Source organism: Pongo pygmaeus, chromosome 13, assembly GCF_028885625.2.
Source record: "Pongo pygmaeus isolate AG05252 chromosome 13, NHGRI_mPonPyg2-v2.0_pri, whole genome shotgun sequence".
NCBI lineage: Eukaryota > Metazoa > Chordata > Mammalia > Primates > Hominidae > Pongo > Pongo pygmaeus.
The window spans coordinates 38301632-38319916 of NC_072386.2; the positions used below are offsets into that span (position 1 = coordinate 38301632).

Sequence of the window (18285 nt, forward strand, 5' to 3'; positions counted from 1 at the left end):
ATGTGTTACAATCTCCGGTGAAACCCCGTTTCTACTAAAAATACAAAAAATTAGCCAGGTGTGGTGGCGGACGCCTGTAGTCCCAGCTACTTGGGAGGCTGAGGCAGGAGAATGGCGTGAACCCGGGAGGTGGAGCTTGCAGTGAGCTGAGATCGCGCCACTGCACTCCAGCCTGGGCAACAGAGTGAGACTCTGTCTCAAAAGAAAAGAAAGAAAAAAATTGAAAAAGAGATATGTGTTACAATCTCCTACCTTGGCATGCTCATGGGATGGCAAGGAGGCCCATACGTGGTTCAACTGGAGTGAGTAAAGGGAAGAAGAGTAGGAGGTCAAATCAAAGAAGCAAGTGGTGCTGGATCATGTCTTAAAGTCTTGGATTTTACTGTGAGTGAGCTGAGTCATTTCTGAAGGGTTTTTTGAACAAAAGATTTAGTGATGCCATTTAAAGAATGGAATTTCAATACCTGAAAATAATAAAAGCCACCTATAACAAACCCACAGCCAACATTATACTGAATGGGCCAGAGCTGGAAGCATACCCCTTGAAAGCTGAAACAAGACAAGGATGTCCTCTTTCACCAATCCTATTCTGCCCAGTGCTGGAAGTCCTAGCCAGAGCAACCAGGCCAAAGAAAGAAATAAAATGCATCCAAGTAGGAAAATAAGTCAAATTATCTCTCTTCACTGACAATATGATTCTATACCTAGAAAACCCTAAAGACTCCACCAAAAGGTGCCCATCAATGGTGGAATGGATAAAGAAAACATGAAATATATACACCATGGAAAGCCGAGTGCAGTGGCTCACGCCTGTAATCCCAACACTTCGGGAGGCTGAGGTGGGCGGATCACGAGGTCAGGAGTTCGAGACCAGCCTAACCAATATGGTGAAACCCTGTCTCTACTAAAAATACAAAAATTAGCCAGGTGTGGTGGCATGTGCCCGTAGTCCCAGCCACTTGGGAGGCTGAGGCAGGGAGAATTGCTTGAACCAGGAGGTGGAGGTTGCAGTGAGCCGAGATTGTGTCACTGCACTCCAGCCTGGGCGACAGAGAAGACTCCGTCTCAAAAAAAAAAAAAAAAAAAAAACATACACACAGACACACCATGGAATACTATGCAGCCATAAAAGGAATGAAACCATGTTCTTTGTAGCAACATGCATGCAGCTGGAGGCCATTATCCTAAGCAAATTAATGCAGAAACAGAAAACCAAATACCACATATTCTCACTTATAAGCGGGAGCTAAACATTGGTTACACATGGACACAAAGATGAGACAATAGATGCTGGGGACTACGAGAGAGGAGGGAGTAAAAAAACTACCTATTGGGTACTATGCTCACTTCTTGGGTGACAGGTTCAATAGCACCCCAAACCTTTCGCATCACACTATATACCCATGTAACAAACCTGCACATGTACCCCCTAAATCTAAAATAAAAGTTGAAATTTTTAAAAATAAGAAAAATAAAACTATTGTATTAGTCTCTTCTCACACTGCTATAGAGAACTACCTGAGACTGGGTAATTTATAAAGAAAAGAGGTTTAATTGGCTCCTGGTTCTGCAGGCTGTACAGGAAGCATGGCTGGGGAGGCCTCAGGAAACTTACAACCATGGCGGAGGGTGAAGAGGAAGGAGGCATGTCTTACATGGCCAGAGCAGAGGAAGACAGAGCGAAGCGGGAAGTGCTGTGCACTTTTAAACAACCAAATCTCAGCTGGGCGCGGTGGCTCACGCCTGTAATCCCAGCACTTTGGGAGGTCAAGGCAGGTGGATCATGAGGTCAGGAGTTCAAGACCAGCCTGGCCAACATGGTGAAACCCTGTCTCTACGGAAAACACAAAAATTAGCCGGGCATGGTGGTGGACGCCTGTAATCCCAGCTACTTGGGAGGCTGAGGCAGAGAATTGCTTGAACCCCGGAGGTAGAGGTTGCAGTGAGCTGAGATCATGTCACTGCACTCCAGCCTGGGCGACAGAGCAAGACTGCATCTCAAAAAAGAAAAAATAAAAAATAAACCAAAAAAAAAACCAAACCAGAACTCATGAGAACTCAGTATCACAAAAATAGCAAGGGGGAAATCCACCCCCATGATCTATCTAATCACTTTCCACCTGGTCCCTCCTCCAAAAGTGAGGATTACAATTCAATGTGAGATTTGAGTGGGGACACATATCCAAACAATATCAATTATATACAAGTATGGGAAAAAAGATGAATTTTTCCACAGGGGGCCAGGGGGCAGGTGGGGGTTCCATAAAAGACTAGTTAAGAGACTATTGTAGAAGGCCAGGCAAGAGAGGATGATGGTTTAGGCCAGGTGCAGTGGCTCATGCCTATAATCCCAGCATGTTGGGAGGCCAAGGTGGGTGGATCACTTGAGGTGAGGAGTTCGAGACCAGCCTGACCAACATGGTGAAACCCTGTCTCTACTAAAAAGACAAAAATTAGCCAGGCCTGGTGGCCCGTGCCTGTAATCCTTCTGGAGGCTGAGGCAGGAGAATCGCTTGAACTTGGGAAGCGGAGGTTGCAGTGAGCCAAGATCACACTGCTGCGCTCCACCCTGGGTGACAGAGCAAGACTCTGTCTCAAAAAAAAAAAAAAAAAAAAAAAATTATGCTTTGGACCAGCGTGGTATACAAGGAAGTGGTGAGAAGGGTTTGGATTCTGGAAATATTTTAAAAATAATATCAACAGATATTGTTGATACTTTAATGTGGGGTATGAGAGAAAGAGAGGATTCAAGGATGATGCCAAGATTTTTGGCTTGAACTATTGGAAGGGTGGAGTTAGTGGCTGGGCATGGTGCTCACACCTGTAATCTCAGCACTTTGGGAGACCAAGGCGGGAGAAACACTTGTAGCCAGAAGTTTGAGACCAGCCTGGGCAACATGGCAAAGCCCTGTGTCTACAAAAAATACAAAAATTAGCTGAGCATGGTGTAATGTGCCTATAGTTCCGGCTACTTGGGAGGCTGAGGTGGGAGAATCGCTTGAGCCCAGGAGGCAGAGGTTACAGTGAGCCAAGATTGCATCACTGTACGACTGCACTCCAGCCTGGGTGACAGAGTAAGACCCCATCTCAAAAAAAAAAAAAAAAAAGAGAAACGAGTGGAGTTACTGATAACTATGGTGGGGATTTATGTTATGTACATATCTTCCATATATGCATATATCTTTGTCACCTCTCAGTAGTGCCTTCATGACCAGAATCTTTTTTTTTTTGAGACGGAATTTTGTTCTTGTTGCCCAGGCTGGAGTGCAATGGGGCGACCTCGGCTCACTGCAAACTCTGCCTCCTGGGTTCAAGCGATTCTACTGCCTCAGCCTCCTGAGTAGCTGGGATTACAGGCATGCGCCACCAAGCCCGGCTAATTTTGTATTTTTAGCAGAGTTGGGGTTTCACCATGTTGGTCAGGCTGGTCTCAAACTCCTCACCTCAGCTGATCTGCCCACCTCGGCCTACCAAAGTGCTGGAATTATAGTTATGAGTCACTATGCCCAGCCCCAGAATCTTAAAAATATATTGTTTGTAGCTAATATATATTTATTATTTATGTGTGAGGCATGATATCACTAATGTAAATATAATACTAAATTTTTTGTTTGTTTGTTTTTGAGATGGAGTCTCACTCTGTCACCCAGGCTGGAGTGCAATAGCATAATCTCGGCTCACTGCAACCTCGGCCTCCCAGGTTCAAGCAATTCTCCTGCCTCAGACTCCTGAGTAGCTGGGACTACAGGTCGTGCTACCACACCCAGCTAATTTTTGTATTTTTAGTAGAGACAGGGTTTTGCCATGCTGGCCAGACTGGTCTCAAACTCCTGACCTCAGGTGATCCACCCGCCTCAGCCCCCCAAAGTGCTGGGATTACAGGCATGAGCCACAACGCCTGGCCATATAATACTAAATGTTTTAATGCACATTAATAGTTAATCCTCACTCAAACCTAGGTGATAGGTCCCTTTAATACAAACGGACACTGAGCCCTGTGGACGTTAAATAACTTGTCCATGGATGCATAGCTAGTAAAAAGGAAGGCTCAGATTCTTTTTTTGTTTGTTTTTGAGACAGCATCTCATTCTGTCGCCCAGGCTGGAGTACAGTGGCACGTTCATAGCTCACTGCAGCCTTGACCTCCTGGGTTCAAACAATCCTCCCACCTCAGCCCCCAGAGTAGCTGGGACTACAGGCACATGCCACCACGCCAGGCTAGTTTTTGTATTTTTAGTAGAGACGGGGTTTCACCATGTTGGCCAGGATGGTCTCAAACTCCTGACCTCAAGTGATCAGCCCGCCTCAGCCTCCCAAAGTGCTGGGATTATAGGCATGAGCCACTGTGCCCAGCCAGAAAGCTGGGATTTTTTTTTTCATTTTGTAAGTTGTTACCAGATGCTCCTTACTTTTTCTTTAAAAATGGTTGTTTTAATTTTTGACCAGGTGACAGTCATAGTTCAAAATTGAAAAACACACGAAGCTTCCCTTTTAATCTTTTTTTGTTTATTGAGACAGAGTCCCACTCTGTCACACAGGCCAGAGTGTAGTGGCCGGATCTCGGCTCACACTGCAACCTCTGCCTCCCATATTCAAGAGATTCTCCTGCCTCAGCCTCCCAAGTAGGTGGGATTACAGGCACGTGCCACCACACCTGGCTAATTTTTTTTTTTTTTTGAGACGGAGTCTTGCTCTGTCACCCGGGCTGGAGTGCAATGGCACCATCTCAGCTCCCTGTAAACTCCACCTCCCGAGTTCAAGCGATTCTCCTGCCTCAGCCTCCTGAGTAGCTGGGATTACAGGTGTGCACCACGACGCCTGACTAATTTTTGTATTTTTAGTAAAGACAGGGTTTCACCATGTTGGTCAGGCTGGTCTCGAACTCCTGACCTTGTGATCCGCCCACCTTGGCCTCCCAAAGTGCTGGGATTACAGGAGTGAGCCACTGCGCCCGGCCACTTTTTCGTATTTTTATTAGAGACCGGTTTCACCTTTTTGGCCAGGCTGGTCTTGAACTCCTGGCCTCAAGTGATCTGCCCACCTCAGCCTCCCAAAGTGCTGGGATTATGGGCGAGAGCCACTGCGATCAGCATTGCTAACTTCTTCAATACCCTTCCAGAGATATTTTACTTCCTAAACAAGCAGCTATTAAGTAAGTATTTCCACACTTTGGGAAGTCAAAGCGGGAGCATCACTTGAGCTCAGGAGTTTGAGACCAGCTTGAGCAACATAATGAGATCATATCTCACTAAAAATAAAAGAAATTGGCCGGGCGTGATGGTACGTGCCGGTAGTCTCAACTACTTGGGAGGCAGAGGGGGAAGGATTGCTTGAGCCCAGGAGGCAGAGATTGCAGTGAGCTGTGACCATGCCACTGCACTCCACCCTGGGCAACTGAGCAAGACCCTGTCTCAAAAAAAAAAAAAAAAAAAATTCCCCCGTTTTATTTTTTTTACAAAGGGTAACAATTTATACCCTGCTGTGTATCTTGCTTTTCCTTTTGGATAACTTTCCACATTGTCATACCCATAATTTATTTAATTAGTTCCGTATCGATGGACATTTAGTATCTTTCCAGTCATTTTTTATTGTAAACAATGCTGCTGTGAATTACCTTGTACATATGGAATTTTGCAAAGGTGAAAGCTAGTATTATAAACCAAATCTGAGTGTAAAACCACTAAACTGTGGCACCACACTGCCTCCCAATATTGTTAATTGACTTGAGAAGATGATTCTTCCTAACTCCTTTCATTTTTTTTTTTTTTTTTTCTGAGACAGAATTTTGCTCTTGTTGCCCAGGCTGGAGTGCAGTGGCGATATCTCAGCTCACCTCGACCTCCGCCTCCCAGGTTCAAGTGATTCTCCTGCCTCAGCCTCCCAAGTAGCTGGGATTACAGGCATGCGCCACCATGCCGCGCTAATTTTGTATTTTTAGTAGAGATGGGGTTTCTCCATGGTGGTCAGGCTGGTCTCGAACTCCCGACCTCAGGTGATCTGCCCGCCTTGGCCTCCCAAAGTGCTGGCATTACAGGTGTGAGCCATCGCGCCTGGCCCACTCCTCTCAATTTGATGAGCGTACTTTATGTTTTAATCTTCCTGATGCTCAGCTCCCAGCTCCAGGTGCAGCCACTCTTGAATACCTGTGAAATTCATAAATATGCAATGTCCTCCAGCAGTTCTCTCTGGGAACCTAATCCACATGCAGATAACCCTGATGAGAGTCTAGAAAAGGGAAATAATAAACTCAGAGCACTTGAGAAAGATTTCCTTTGCTTATAAGTTAAGGTGAATGTACTTTAGGAAGTAACCCAGAAAGGGAAAGTGTCTCTCTAGGGCACATGGAAAGCCTTTCCTAAGGTGAGACAATGATCTGACTCGCAAAGACTGATTGCATACCAGCATCTTGAGCAATATGCCACCTGATCATGTGTGACACGTAGCACAGATCGTTTTTGTGTTGCACAACCTTTCACTTTGTGCATGGGACTAACTTTGCTCTAGATTGGAGTCATTTCCTGTTAAAATGTTACATCTACTTTGTGGTGCTAAGAGGCTTACTGGTCTTATGATAAGACAGATAAATGACTCAGTAACTGTCTCTTCCTGAACTTTGGTCTAATTTGTGTTACAATGACATGTACTTCCCTGTGAACTTTCACCTAGATAGCTGATTCCCTGAAATTATTAACAGTACTGCAGGTGGGCCTAATAATCCTCTTCATTGATTTTGAGATATCTAAACACTTCATAAATATTAGCAAATACGTGTAAAGTTAAAACTCCTTTCTTTCTTTTTCTTTTTTCTTTTTTTTTTTTTTTTTTTTTTTGTGAGACAGAGTCTTGTTTTGTCATCGAGGCTGGAGTGCAGTGGATCAGTCTCCGCTCACCGCAACCTCTGCCTCCCAGGTTCAAGCGAATCTCGTGCCTCAGGCTCCCAAGCAGCTGGAATTACAGACTCGCGCCACCATGCTCGGCTAATTTTTTGTATTTTTTAATAGAGATGAGGTTTCAGCCATGTTGGCCAGGCTGGTTCAAACTCCTGACCTCGAATGATCCACCCGGGTCGGTCTTCCACGGCTCTGGGATTCCAGGCTTGAGCGACTGCGACTGACCAAAACTCCTCTATCTCACCCATAAAAAACAGCACTGGTCTATAATTTTCATCTTGTGGAAATACTAATAATTAATATTGATAGAGTCCTTACCACACACTAGGTATTGTTCTAAGCCCTTTAGGTAATACTCTCATGAGGTGGGCTCTATTGTTATTATCCTCATTTTATTTTTTTATTAGATTTTTTTTTTTCGGTCTGGGCATGGTGGCTTATGCCTGTAATCCCAGTACTTTGGGAGGCAGAGGTGGGCGGATCACTTGAGGTCTGGAGTTTGAGACCAGCCTGGCCAACATGACAAAACCCCGTCTTTACTAAAAATAAAAAAATTAGCTGGGTGTGGTGGTGCACGCCTATAATCCCAGCTTTTGCCTCAGGAGGCTGAGGCAAAAGAATCCCTTGAGCCCAGGAGGCAGAGGTTGCAGTGACCCGAGATCGTGTCACTGCATTTCAGCCTGGGCAATAGAACAAGACATCATCTCAAAAAAATTAAATTAAATTAAAAAATAATAAATAATTTTTTTGGAGACAGCGTCTCACTGTATCGCCCAGGCTGGATTGCAGTGGCATGATCTCAGCTCACTGCAACCTCCACCTACCAAGTTCATACAATCCTCCTGCCTCAGCCTCCAGGGTAGCTGGGATTACAGGCACTTACCACCATGCCTGGCTAATTTTTTGTATTTTTAGTAGAAACGGGGTTTCACCATGTTGCCCAGCCTGGTCTTGAACTTCTGACGTCAGGTGATCCACCCACCTTGGCCTCCCAAAGTGCTGGGCTTACAGGAGTGAGCCACTGCGCCCTGCCTTTTTTTTTTTTTTTTTTTTTTTTTTTAAGAGACAGAGTATTGCTATGTGCCTAGGCTGGACTTGATCTCCTGGGCTCAAGCGATCTACATGCTATAGCCTCCCAAGAAGCAGAGGTTAAAGACCTTGCTTCAAATCCACCTGCTTTGTGAGAGCGTCCTTACAACACTGACCTCATTCATCCTCCCACTCTGATCTAAATGAGCTGCTCCTTCAGCTATATCCTCAAGGCATGGGATGTCTGATTCTCTCTGTAGATCACATTCCATCCCCCATGTAGTATATTTTGCTGTTTATAATCTGTTGTAGAATGTAGACTCCTTGAGATTGAGAACTGACACTATTTCATTTCTATATCCCTTTGCAAATTCTACTTAGGTTTCTGCGACCTCCACCTCCTGGGTTCACGCAATTCTCCTGCCTCAGCCTCTGAGTAGCTGGGATTACAGGCACGTGCCAGCACACCTGGCTAATTTTTGTATTTTTAGTAGAGACGGGGTTTCGCCATGTTGGCTATGGTTGGTTCCAAACTCCCGACCTCAGGTGATCCACCCACCTTGGCCTCCCAAAGTGCTGGGTTTACAGGCATGAGCCACCGCGCCCGGCCACATTATTAACATTTCAAGTGCTCAATTGCCATATCTGGCTGGCAGCTAGTATATGAGCAACACAGATACAGGGCATTTCCATCACTGTAGAAAGTTCAACCAGACAGTACTAATCTGGAAAGATCATTGGTACAGATCAGTGGAGTTACAGTTTGTTTGGTTTTTTGTTTTGTTTTGTTTTTTCTTTTTGAGATGGAGTCTTGCCATGTCGCCCAGGCTGGAGTGCGATCTCAGCTCACTACAACCTCCACCTCCCAGGTTCAAGTGATTCTCCTGCCTCAGCCTCCCAAGCAGCTGGGACTACAAGCGTGTGCCACCATGCCCGGCTAATTTTTTGTATTTTTAGTAGAGACAGGGTTTTGCTGTGTTAGCCAGGATGGTCTCGATCTCCTGACCTCGTGATCCACCTGCCTCAGCCTCCCAAAGTGCTGGGATTACAGGCGTGAGCCACCGCGCCCAGCCTGGAGTTACAGTTTGTATACCATTAAGAAACTATTCTGGGATGGTGGGGGCAGTGGCATATGCCTGTAATCCCAGCACTTTGGGAGGCCTAGGCAAAAGGATCACTTGAGGGCAGGAGTTCAAGACCAGCCTAAGCTACATAGTGAGACTCCGTCTCTACAAAAAATGAAAAATTGGCCAGGCATGGTGCCTTGCCTCTGTAGTCCCAGATGCTCAGGCAGCTGAGGCAGGAGAATCACTTGAGCCCAGTAGGTCAAGGCTCCAGTGAGCCATGGTGGCACCACTGCACTTCAGCCTGGATGACAAGGTTAGACTGTCTCTCAAATAAATAAATAAAAGAAAAAAGCCGGGCACGGTGGCTTACGCTGTAATCCCAGCACTTTGGGAGGCCGAGGCGGGCGGATCACGAGGTCAGGAGATCGAGACCAGGGTGAAACCCTGTCTCTACTAAAAATTCAAAAAACTATTAGCCAGGCGCGGTGGCGGGTGCCTGTAGTCCCAGCTACTTGGGAGGCTGAGGCAGGAGAACGGCGTGAACTCAGGAGGTGAAGCTTGCAGTGAGCCGAGATTGCGCCACTGCACTCCAGCCTGGGTGACAGAGCGAGACACCGTCTCAAAAAAAAAAAAAAAGAAAAGAAAAAAACTGTTCTTGGGAGCACTTGAGGGTAACATTGATCATAACATCGTCTTGGAGAATAACTGTTAATGATTTACCTTTGGAATATTCCACACTTGGTAAATGACTTAGGCTTACAGTAGAGAAAGAAGAAAAAGAAAAAAAGAAGCCATCAGTAAAACAACCATGTTAGAAAACTGCGCCTGGGCACAGTGTCTCACGCCTGTAATCCCAGCACTTTGGGAGGCCAACGCGAGTGGATCACCTGAGGTCAGGAATTCAAAACCAGCCTGGCCAACATGGCAAAACCCCATCTCTACTAAAAATACAAAAGCTAGCTGGGCACAGTGGCACTTGCCTGTAATACTCAGGAGGCTGGGGCAGGAGAATCGCTTGAACCCAGGGGGTGGAGGTTGCAGTGAGCCAAGATCACACCACTGCACTCCACACTGGGCAACAAAGCAAGACTCCATCTAAAAATAAAAAAGTCCCAGCACTTTGGGAGGCCAAGGCAGGTGGATCACCTGAGGTTGGGAGTTCGAGACCAGCCTGACCAACATGGAAAACCCCCCTCTCTACTAAATATACAAAATTAGCTGGGCATGGTGGCGCATGCCTGTAATCCCAGCTACTCGGGAGGCTGAGGCAGGAGAATCGCTTGAACATGGGGGGCTGAGGTTGCAGAGAGCTGAGATCACACCATTGCATTCCAGCCTGGGCAACAAGAGCAAAACTCCATCTCAAACAAACAAACAAACAAACAAATTAGTCAAGTGTGGTGGTGTGCGCCTGTGGTCCCAGCTACTTGAGAGGCTGAGGTGGGAGGATGAACCCAGGAAGTCAAGTCTGCAATGAGCCGTGATCATGCCATTGCACTTTGGCCTGGACAACAGAGAGAGATCCTGTTCAAAAAAGAAGAGGAGGAAGAGAAAAGAAGAAGAGGAAGAGGAAGGAGAAGGAGAAAGAAAAGGCTTTCAATGTGTCATAATTTTCTTTTTTTTTTTTTTTGAGACAGAGTCTGGCTCTGTTGCCCAGGCTGGAGTGCAGTGGCGCGATCTCGGCTCACTGCAAGCTCTGCCTCCCGGGTTCACGCCATTCTCCTGTTTCAGCCTTTGGAGTAGCTGGGACTACAGGCGCCACCACCACCCCCAGCTAATTTTTTATATTATTAGTAGAGACGGGGTTTCACCATGTTAGCCAGGATCGTCTCGATCTCCTGACTTTGTGATCTGCTTGCCTTGGCCTCCCAGAGTGCTGGGATTACAGGCGTGAGCCACTGCGCCCGGCCCAATGTGTCATAATTTTCTGGCATCAGTGAGAATTGGTACTTTTCCCAGTGATTTCTCCTATGATTCCCTCAGCCTGTTCTCTAAATCTAGCCATTACTGAAGGTTTTCTCAGAACCTCCTTTCTTTTCTCTCTGGACCCTCTCTCTTGACCATAAGCCATCTCACACAACTCCTAACTCCTAACTCCAAGGCAATGACTCCTTTTTTTTGGGGGGGGCGGGTGATGGACAGAGTGTCACTCTTTGTGTCCAGGCTGGAGAGCAATGGCGTGATCTCGGCTCACCGCAACCTCTGCCTCCATGGTTCAAGTGATTCTTCTGTCTCAGCCTCCTGAGTAGCTGGGATTACAGGCATGTGCCACCATGCCCAGCTAATTTCGTATTTTTAGTAGAGACGGGGTTTCTCCACGTTGGATGTTTGTCAGGCTGGTCTCGAACTCCCGACTGCAGGTGATCCGCCCACCTCGGCCTCCCAAAGTGCTGGGATTACAGGCATGAGTCACCGCGCCTGGCTGTCAATGACTCCTAAATCAACCTTCACCACCCTGAGCTATCTGTGCACAGAGGGACAATGTGTGCTGGTGTCTAAGGATGACACTTAGACCACAGACCAAGAACATAGGTAACACCTGTGCATTGTAACAAAGCCCTAGATGGTAGGTTGGCAAACTTTGTCTTTAAAGGGCCAGATAGCAAATACTTTCAATTCTGTGGACCATGGGGTTTCCCTGTCCTGATTATTCAGCTTGGTCATTGTAACATGAAAGCAGGCAGAGACAATATGAAATCAAAGAGGCATGGCTGTAACCCCATAGGTTTTTATTTGCAAAAGCAGGTGGCAGGCAGGAGCTGGTTGTGGTTTGCTAAGCCCTTTGATCATTGATTTTCAAACAAGAAGCCCCTTCAGAATCCACTAGGAGAGAAAGAAATGAGAGGAAGGAAAGAACTCCGTTCTTCCTTCCCACTTATTCCAACTAGAGTAATTTAGCTTCAATCTATTTGTTTACAATGGCTAAGATTTCATTTGCACAAAGGGTTTCAGGGCCAAAAAGTTTGAAAGCTGCTTGTCTACCAGTTCTCTGAGTTTCATTCTAGGTATGAATCTGTCACCTCCCTCAATCTAGTCACTGTCTGCTCTGAGCCACATTCTCTGCCAAAGTAGTAACCGAACTGCCCATTTCTGATCACATTACTTATCAACCTTCAGTGACTCCCTATGAGGCATTCCCAAACTTCCTCCTTAATCTAACATACCTTCTCCATCAGCCACCCTGGGCTCTGTGCAGGAGACTCCCCAAAGGTGCTTTTCCTTCCTTCTGTTTCTGCACATTCTCCCCTTGCCTGAGAGGCTCTCTGCCTCCCATCCCACGCTCTTTGTAATCATCTATTTCACCACCCAGAAGCAGCCTCTCTTCTATGTTCCTGCTGTACTTTGTTCATGGGGCTTTTTTGTGTGCATGTTCTAGCTCCCCTGCTGGATTAATTATCCTTATTAAGGGCAGGAATCACATTTTGTAGATCTCTGTGCCCAGCATAGGCATTAGCATGATACCATATCCACAACAGCTATTTGAGCTCTTTATTTAGGTTGAAATGGGGCATGCCCTGGCAGAGTGCATCCTACCTCGCCAAATATTTCTTCATCTGTCTGTCATCTTCTCACTCCCACCTCCTCTCACCGTCTGTAGGAGGCTATCATTACAATGCCCAGGTGTTACCTAAGTTCTTAGATTATAAGAACACCTGGCTGATGCCTGGGAGCTACAAGAACAAGATCCAGATCAACTAGCAGTGAACAAGACATGAGAAAGAGGCTTGAGAGAGAGACAAGTCCACAAGCCTTGGATGACAGGCAGACATAAGCTCTCTGGCCCAAGTGGGAAAGGTCTAGGCTGAGGCAATTGCCAGTTTGGAAATACATTGTTTTACAGTAGAAAGAGAGCAGTAGTCTTCGAAAAGAACATACTTAATATTTACAGCTGCTTAATATTAGGTGGATTTCTAATCCTCTGAGCCTCATCTGTAAATCAGGAATAAAATATCTTCTATAATCCTCTGAGGGTTAGGAATAATGTTCCTCATACATAGCATACACAGCAGGCTCAATAAGTGGAATTACAGGTTGTGAAGAAAGGGAGTAAGGAGGCAAATGAGATGTAAAAACAAAAAGAAGGAAATGGTTGTTTTAAAGATAAATGTCTTCATTTTTCTTTATAGTCTTGCTATGTTGCCCAGGCTGGACTTGAACTACTGGCCTCAAGTGATCATCCCACTTTGGCATCCCAAAATATTAGGATTACAGACATGAGTTACCATGCCTGGTCAAGATAAATGTCGTGAACTATTCTTTTTTTTTTTTTCCACGTATGACCAGCGAATCACATTGGGCTCCTTTTAACCATGGCTGAAGTGAGACTGTAATGATGTGGCATGTGCATAGGAATCACTTGGGAATCTTGTGAAATGACAGATTCTCATTCTATAGGTCTGGGTGGGCCTGATACTGTGCATTTATGATGTAATTCTGCTGGTCTGTGAACCACACTGTGAGTAGAAAAGTGGTTGTCCATGTAGGCTGTTGCGATAAAAACAGATGAGTCACCTGGGATGCCTGGTCTGCTTCCCTCACATGCCTAAAAACTACCATGCTTTCAAGAAGAAGGAGGTCAGCTGAGGGAGGTTAAACTCTGTTAGGGAGAACAGCACCACGTGGAATGATAAGGGCCAAAGGGTGTAGCAATTACAAGTGAAAAAGAGAACTTGTGTTGTTTGGGGCTTATCTACAGACCATGTTCGGACACAAGAAACTGCATTTAAATTCTTCTCAGGAAACGTTAATCTCTTTGGACCTTGGTTGAAATGCTGGAATAATTAAAAAAAAAAAAAAAAAAGATTAAGCAAGATAGCATTAGAAGCTTTTGCAACAGGACACTGTCTCATCAGTGGTAAAATGAGAATAATAATAGCAATACCTAAAGCAAATGTAGCAAATTAGTCGTTGCAGAATCTAGGTGGTGGGAGTGTGGGTGTTCACTGAACAATTCTTTCTTTTCTTTTCTTTCTTTTTTTTTTTTTTGAGATGGAGTCTCACTCTGTCTCTCAGGCTGGAGTGCAGTGGTGTGATCTCAGCTCACTGCAGCCTCCACCTCTGGGGTTCAAGTGATTCTCCTTCCTCAGCCTCCCAAGTAGCTGGGTTTATAGGTGCCTGCCACCACACTCAGCTAATTTTTGCAGTTTTGGTCGAGACGGGGTTTCTCCATGTTGGCCAGGCTGGTTTCAAACTCCTGACCTCAAGTGATCCTCCCACCTTGGCCTCCCAAAGTGCTGGGATTAGAGGCATGAGCCACTGCACCCGGCCCCACTGAACAATTCTTTCAACTTTCCTGTGTGTTTGAAAAATCTTCAGAGTGAAATGTTGAAAAAATATGCCTCCAAATAACGTTGAAATTAGATAAATTAGAGTAAAATAGAGGAATGTAAATAACATTAGCCCAGTCTGAACAGTAGTTACTCTCTAAGGGACATTCTTTTAGCAATTTTAGAAATTATTTCGGAGGCAGAAATACACATAAAATGTTTCTGAGGGCTGGGCGCGGTGGCTCACGCCTGTAATCCCAGCACTTTGGGAGGCCGAGGTGGGCAGATCACCTGAGGTCAGGAGTTCAAGACCAGCCTGGCCAACATGGTGAAACCCTGTCTCTACTAAAAATACAAAAATTAGCCAGGCGTGGTGGCAGGTGCCTGTAATCCCAGCTACTTGGGAGGCTGAGGCAGGAGAATCACTTGAACCCGGGAGGCGGAAGTTGTAGTGAGCCGAGATATCGCACCACTGCACTCTAGCCTGGGCGACAGAGAGAGACAACATACCAAAAAAAAAAAAAAAAAAAAATATATATATATATATATATATATATCTGAAAGGATACATAAGAAAAGGATAGCATTGGCTGGGTGCAGTGGCTCACGCCTGTAATCCCAGCACTTTGGGAGGCCGAGGCGGGCGGATTGCCTGAGCTCAGGAGTTGGCAACCAGCCTAGGCAACACAGTGAAACCCCGTCTCTACTAAAATACAAAAAAAATTAGCCAGGTATGGTGGTGTGCGCCTGTAGTCCCAGCTACTCAGGAGGCTGAGGCAAGAGAATTGCTTGAACCCGGGGGGCAGAGGTTGCAGTGAGCCGAGATATTGCCACTGCACTCCAGCCTGGGTGACAGAGACAGACTCCGTCTCAAAAAAAACAAAAAGAAAAAAGAAAAGAAAAGAAAGGATAGCATTGATTGCCTCCAGCAAGGGGGAACTTTGTGAGTAGAAGACAGAATGGAAGGGAGGCTTTTCACTGTATTATCTTTTGTAAGTTTTGCATATCAGATCATATGTAAGTATTACCTATTCAAAAATAAATAAAATTACGGCCAGGTATGGTGGCTCACACCTGTAATCCCAGCACTTTGGGAGGCCAAGGCAGGCAGATCACTTGAGGTCACGAGTTCGAGATCAGCCTGGCCAACATAGTGAAACCTCTTCTCTACTAAAAATACAAAAATTAGCCAGGTGTGGTGGCAAGCACCTGTAATCTCAGCTACTCAGAAGGCTGAGGCAGGAGAATTGCTTGAACCTGGGAGGCAGAGGTTGCAGTAAGCCAAGGTTACACCAATGCACTCCAGCCTGGGTGACAGAGCAAGACTCCATCTCAAAATAAATAAATAAATAAAATCAAAATCAAAACGCAGAACTCTCAAAGTCTAATAGTTTGCCTCTCTTCCAAGCAGTTTAATCATTAAGTTGCAGAATTTGCTGTGCATGGCCCTTGGTTATCAAAGAGATCAATGTCCAGCTTCATTGAAGTGGTACATAATGAGGTTGAATTGACCTATGCACAGCCAGCTGGCTTGATCTATTTGAGGACATTTTTAGCTATGAGACAAAGGACTGCATTTTCCATTCCTGCGTTCCAGACAGGGCTGAGCTCAGGAAGTATCTAGGTTGGGTAGCCAGAGGCAGACTGGAGGTCTCGTAGGTGTGTGTTAAAGGATGTAGACAGAGATAGGGATTGAAGAGCTACACATCACGACTGGGTCATAATCCTGTGTAAGGAATATTTTACATGTTCCATACTTAAAGTTTACAAAGTGTTTACAGACATTGCCTTCTCTGAGTCATCCAATTTCTCTGGAAGGCAAGTGGGCAAGGATTTTGTCCTGTCTTACTAAAGGGGAAAACTGAGTGTGGTGACCATGAGATAACACCGCTCAGATATCCTTCTAACTGTGGGGAGCAATTGACTGAGGGCCCCTGCTGCCTTCTGAATTCCATCAGCATGTGTGAGCTGAGGCCACACACCCATGTACTACTCTCAGCCAGTGACAGTGTGTGGCAGGGATATTAAGGCAGACTGATACTTTGGAGATATGGGACTCCTCTGATGACTGGGGTGCTCCCACAGCCTCACTGAACTTTCATTAGAGTACACTATAATGTAACGTGCTTCTACTCATCCTTCTCTCCTTTCCTCTCTTCTTCACTTGGGTTGAGGCCTGCATCGCAGTCTGATGGGCCTGCCAGCCTCTCCTGGCTCCTTCCCATTTTCTCTTAGAGGCATTTCCTACAAGTTGAATACTATTTTGTCATCAAACATAGATCTGGGTGATTGTAGGTATGCTTGTAATCACTGCAATATATTGTCTTTGTTTTCAGAAATTCATTTCAACTTGAGTCATTAGATAGGCAAATCTTTTTTTCCTACCAGCTTATCATTTTGAATACTTTATTAAAAATATTTACATATACACGTGATTCTGTGTGGCATATTACATAGGCATAGAAATAAAAATTGGCTAGGCACACCGGCTCACACCTGTAATTCCAGCACTTTGGGAGGCCGAGGCAGGTGGATCATTTGAGGCCAGGAGTTCAAGACCAGCCTGGCCAACATGGTGAAACTCTGTCTCTACTAAAAATACAAAACATTAGCTGGGTATGATGGTGCATGCCTGTACTCCCAGATACTCGGGAGGCTGAGGCAGAAGAATCGCTTGAACCTGGGAGGTAGAAGTTGTAGTGAGCTGAGATCGTACCACTGCACTCCAGCCTGGGTGACAGAGTGAGACCGTCTGCCCCGCAAAAAAAAGGAAAAAGAGAGAAAGACAGGTTCTCAGTGTTGCCTAGGCTGAAGTGAGTGGCTATTTACAGGTGTGATCATAGTGCATGACAGCACTGTGATCTCCTATGATCACTCTTAAACTCCTGGGCTCAAGTGATCCGCCTGCCTTAGCCTCATGAGTAGCTGGGACAACAGGCACCTGCCACCATGCCTGGCTATTTATTATTATTATTGAGAAGGAGTCTCACTCTGTTGCCCATGCCAGAGTGCAGTGGGGCAATCTCAGCTCACTGCAATCTCTGCCTCCCAGGTTCATGCAATTCTCCTGCCTCAGCCTCCCAAGCCCTGGGATTACAGGTGTGCACCACTACACCCAGCTGGTTTTTGTTGTTGTTGTTGTTGTTTTGAGACGGAGTCTCACTGTCACCCAGGCTGGAGAGCAGTGGCGCAATTCTGGCTCACTGCAAACTCTGTCTCCCGGGCTCAAGCAATTCTCCTGCCTCAGCCTCCCCAGTAGCTGGGATTATAGGTGTGCACCACCATGCCCAGCTAATTTTGTATATTTTGTATATTTAGTAGAGACGGGGTTTCACCATGTTAGCTAGGCTGATCTCGAACTCCTGACCTCAGGTAATCTAACAGCCTCAGTCTCCCAAAGTGCTGGGATTACAGGTGTGAGCCATCGTGCCGCGCCCTAGTTTTTGTATTTTTAGTAGAGACAGGGTTTTACCATGTTGTCCAGGCTGGTCTCACACTCCTGACCTCAAGTGACCCATTCACCTCAGACTCCCAAAGTGCTGGGATTACAGGTGAGAGCTACCATGCCTGGCCCGTGCCTGGCTATTTAGTGTTTATGAAGACGTCAAGGTATTTTTGTTGTTGTTGTTCTTTGTAAAATAATTTTTCCTCCTCCATTGTCCACTCCACTTTCCTTTTTTCTTTTTTTGTTTTGAGACAGTCTTGCTCTGTCACCCAGGCCAGAGTGCAGTTGCCTGATCTCGGCTCACTGCAACCCAGCTCAAGCGATCTTCCCACCTCAGCCTCTTTAGTAGCTGGGACTACAGGCTACAGGCACACACCACCATACCTGGCTAATTATTGTATTTTTTTGTACAGATGAGGTTTCACTATGTTGCCCAGGCTGGTCTGGAACTTCTGGGCTCAAGAATCCTCACGCCTCAGCCTCCCAAAGTGCTGAGATTACGGGCCTGAGCCAGCACTTCACTTTTCCTTGTCTTTATTAATGCTCTGGAGTTTGTAATTATATGGCCAACCTAGGGGTTCTGGGAA

The 18285-nt window shown here is 45.8% G+C and overlaps 1 protein-coding gene across 7 annotated transcripts in view; it reads left to right on the forward strand.

Moving 5' to 3' along the window:
• Positions 1 to 18285, forward strand: part of PLIN2 (perilipin 2) — a 123817-nt gene that overhangs the window by 63481 nt on the left and 42051 nt on the right. The window lies entirely within an intron of this gene.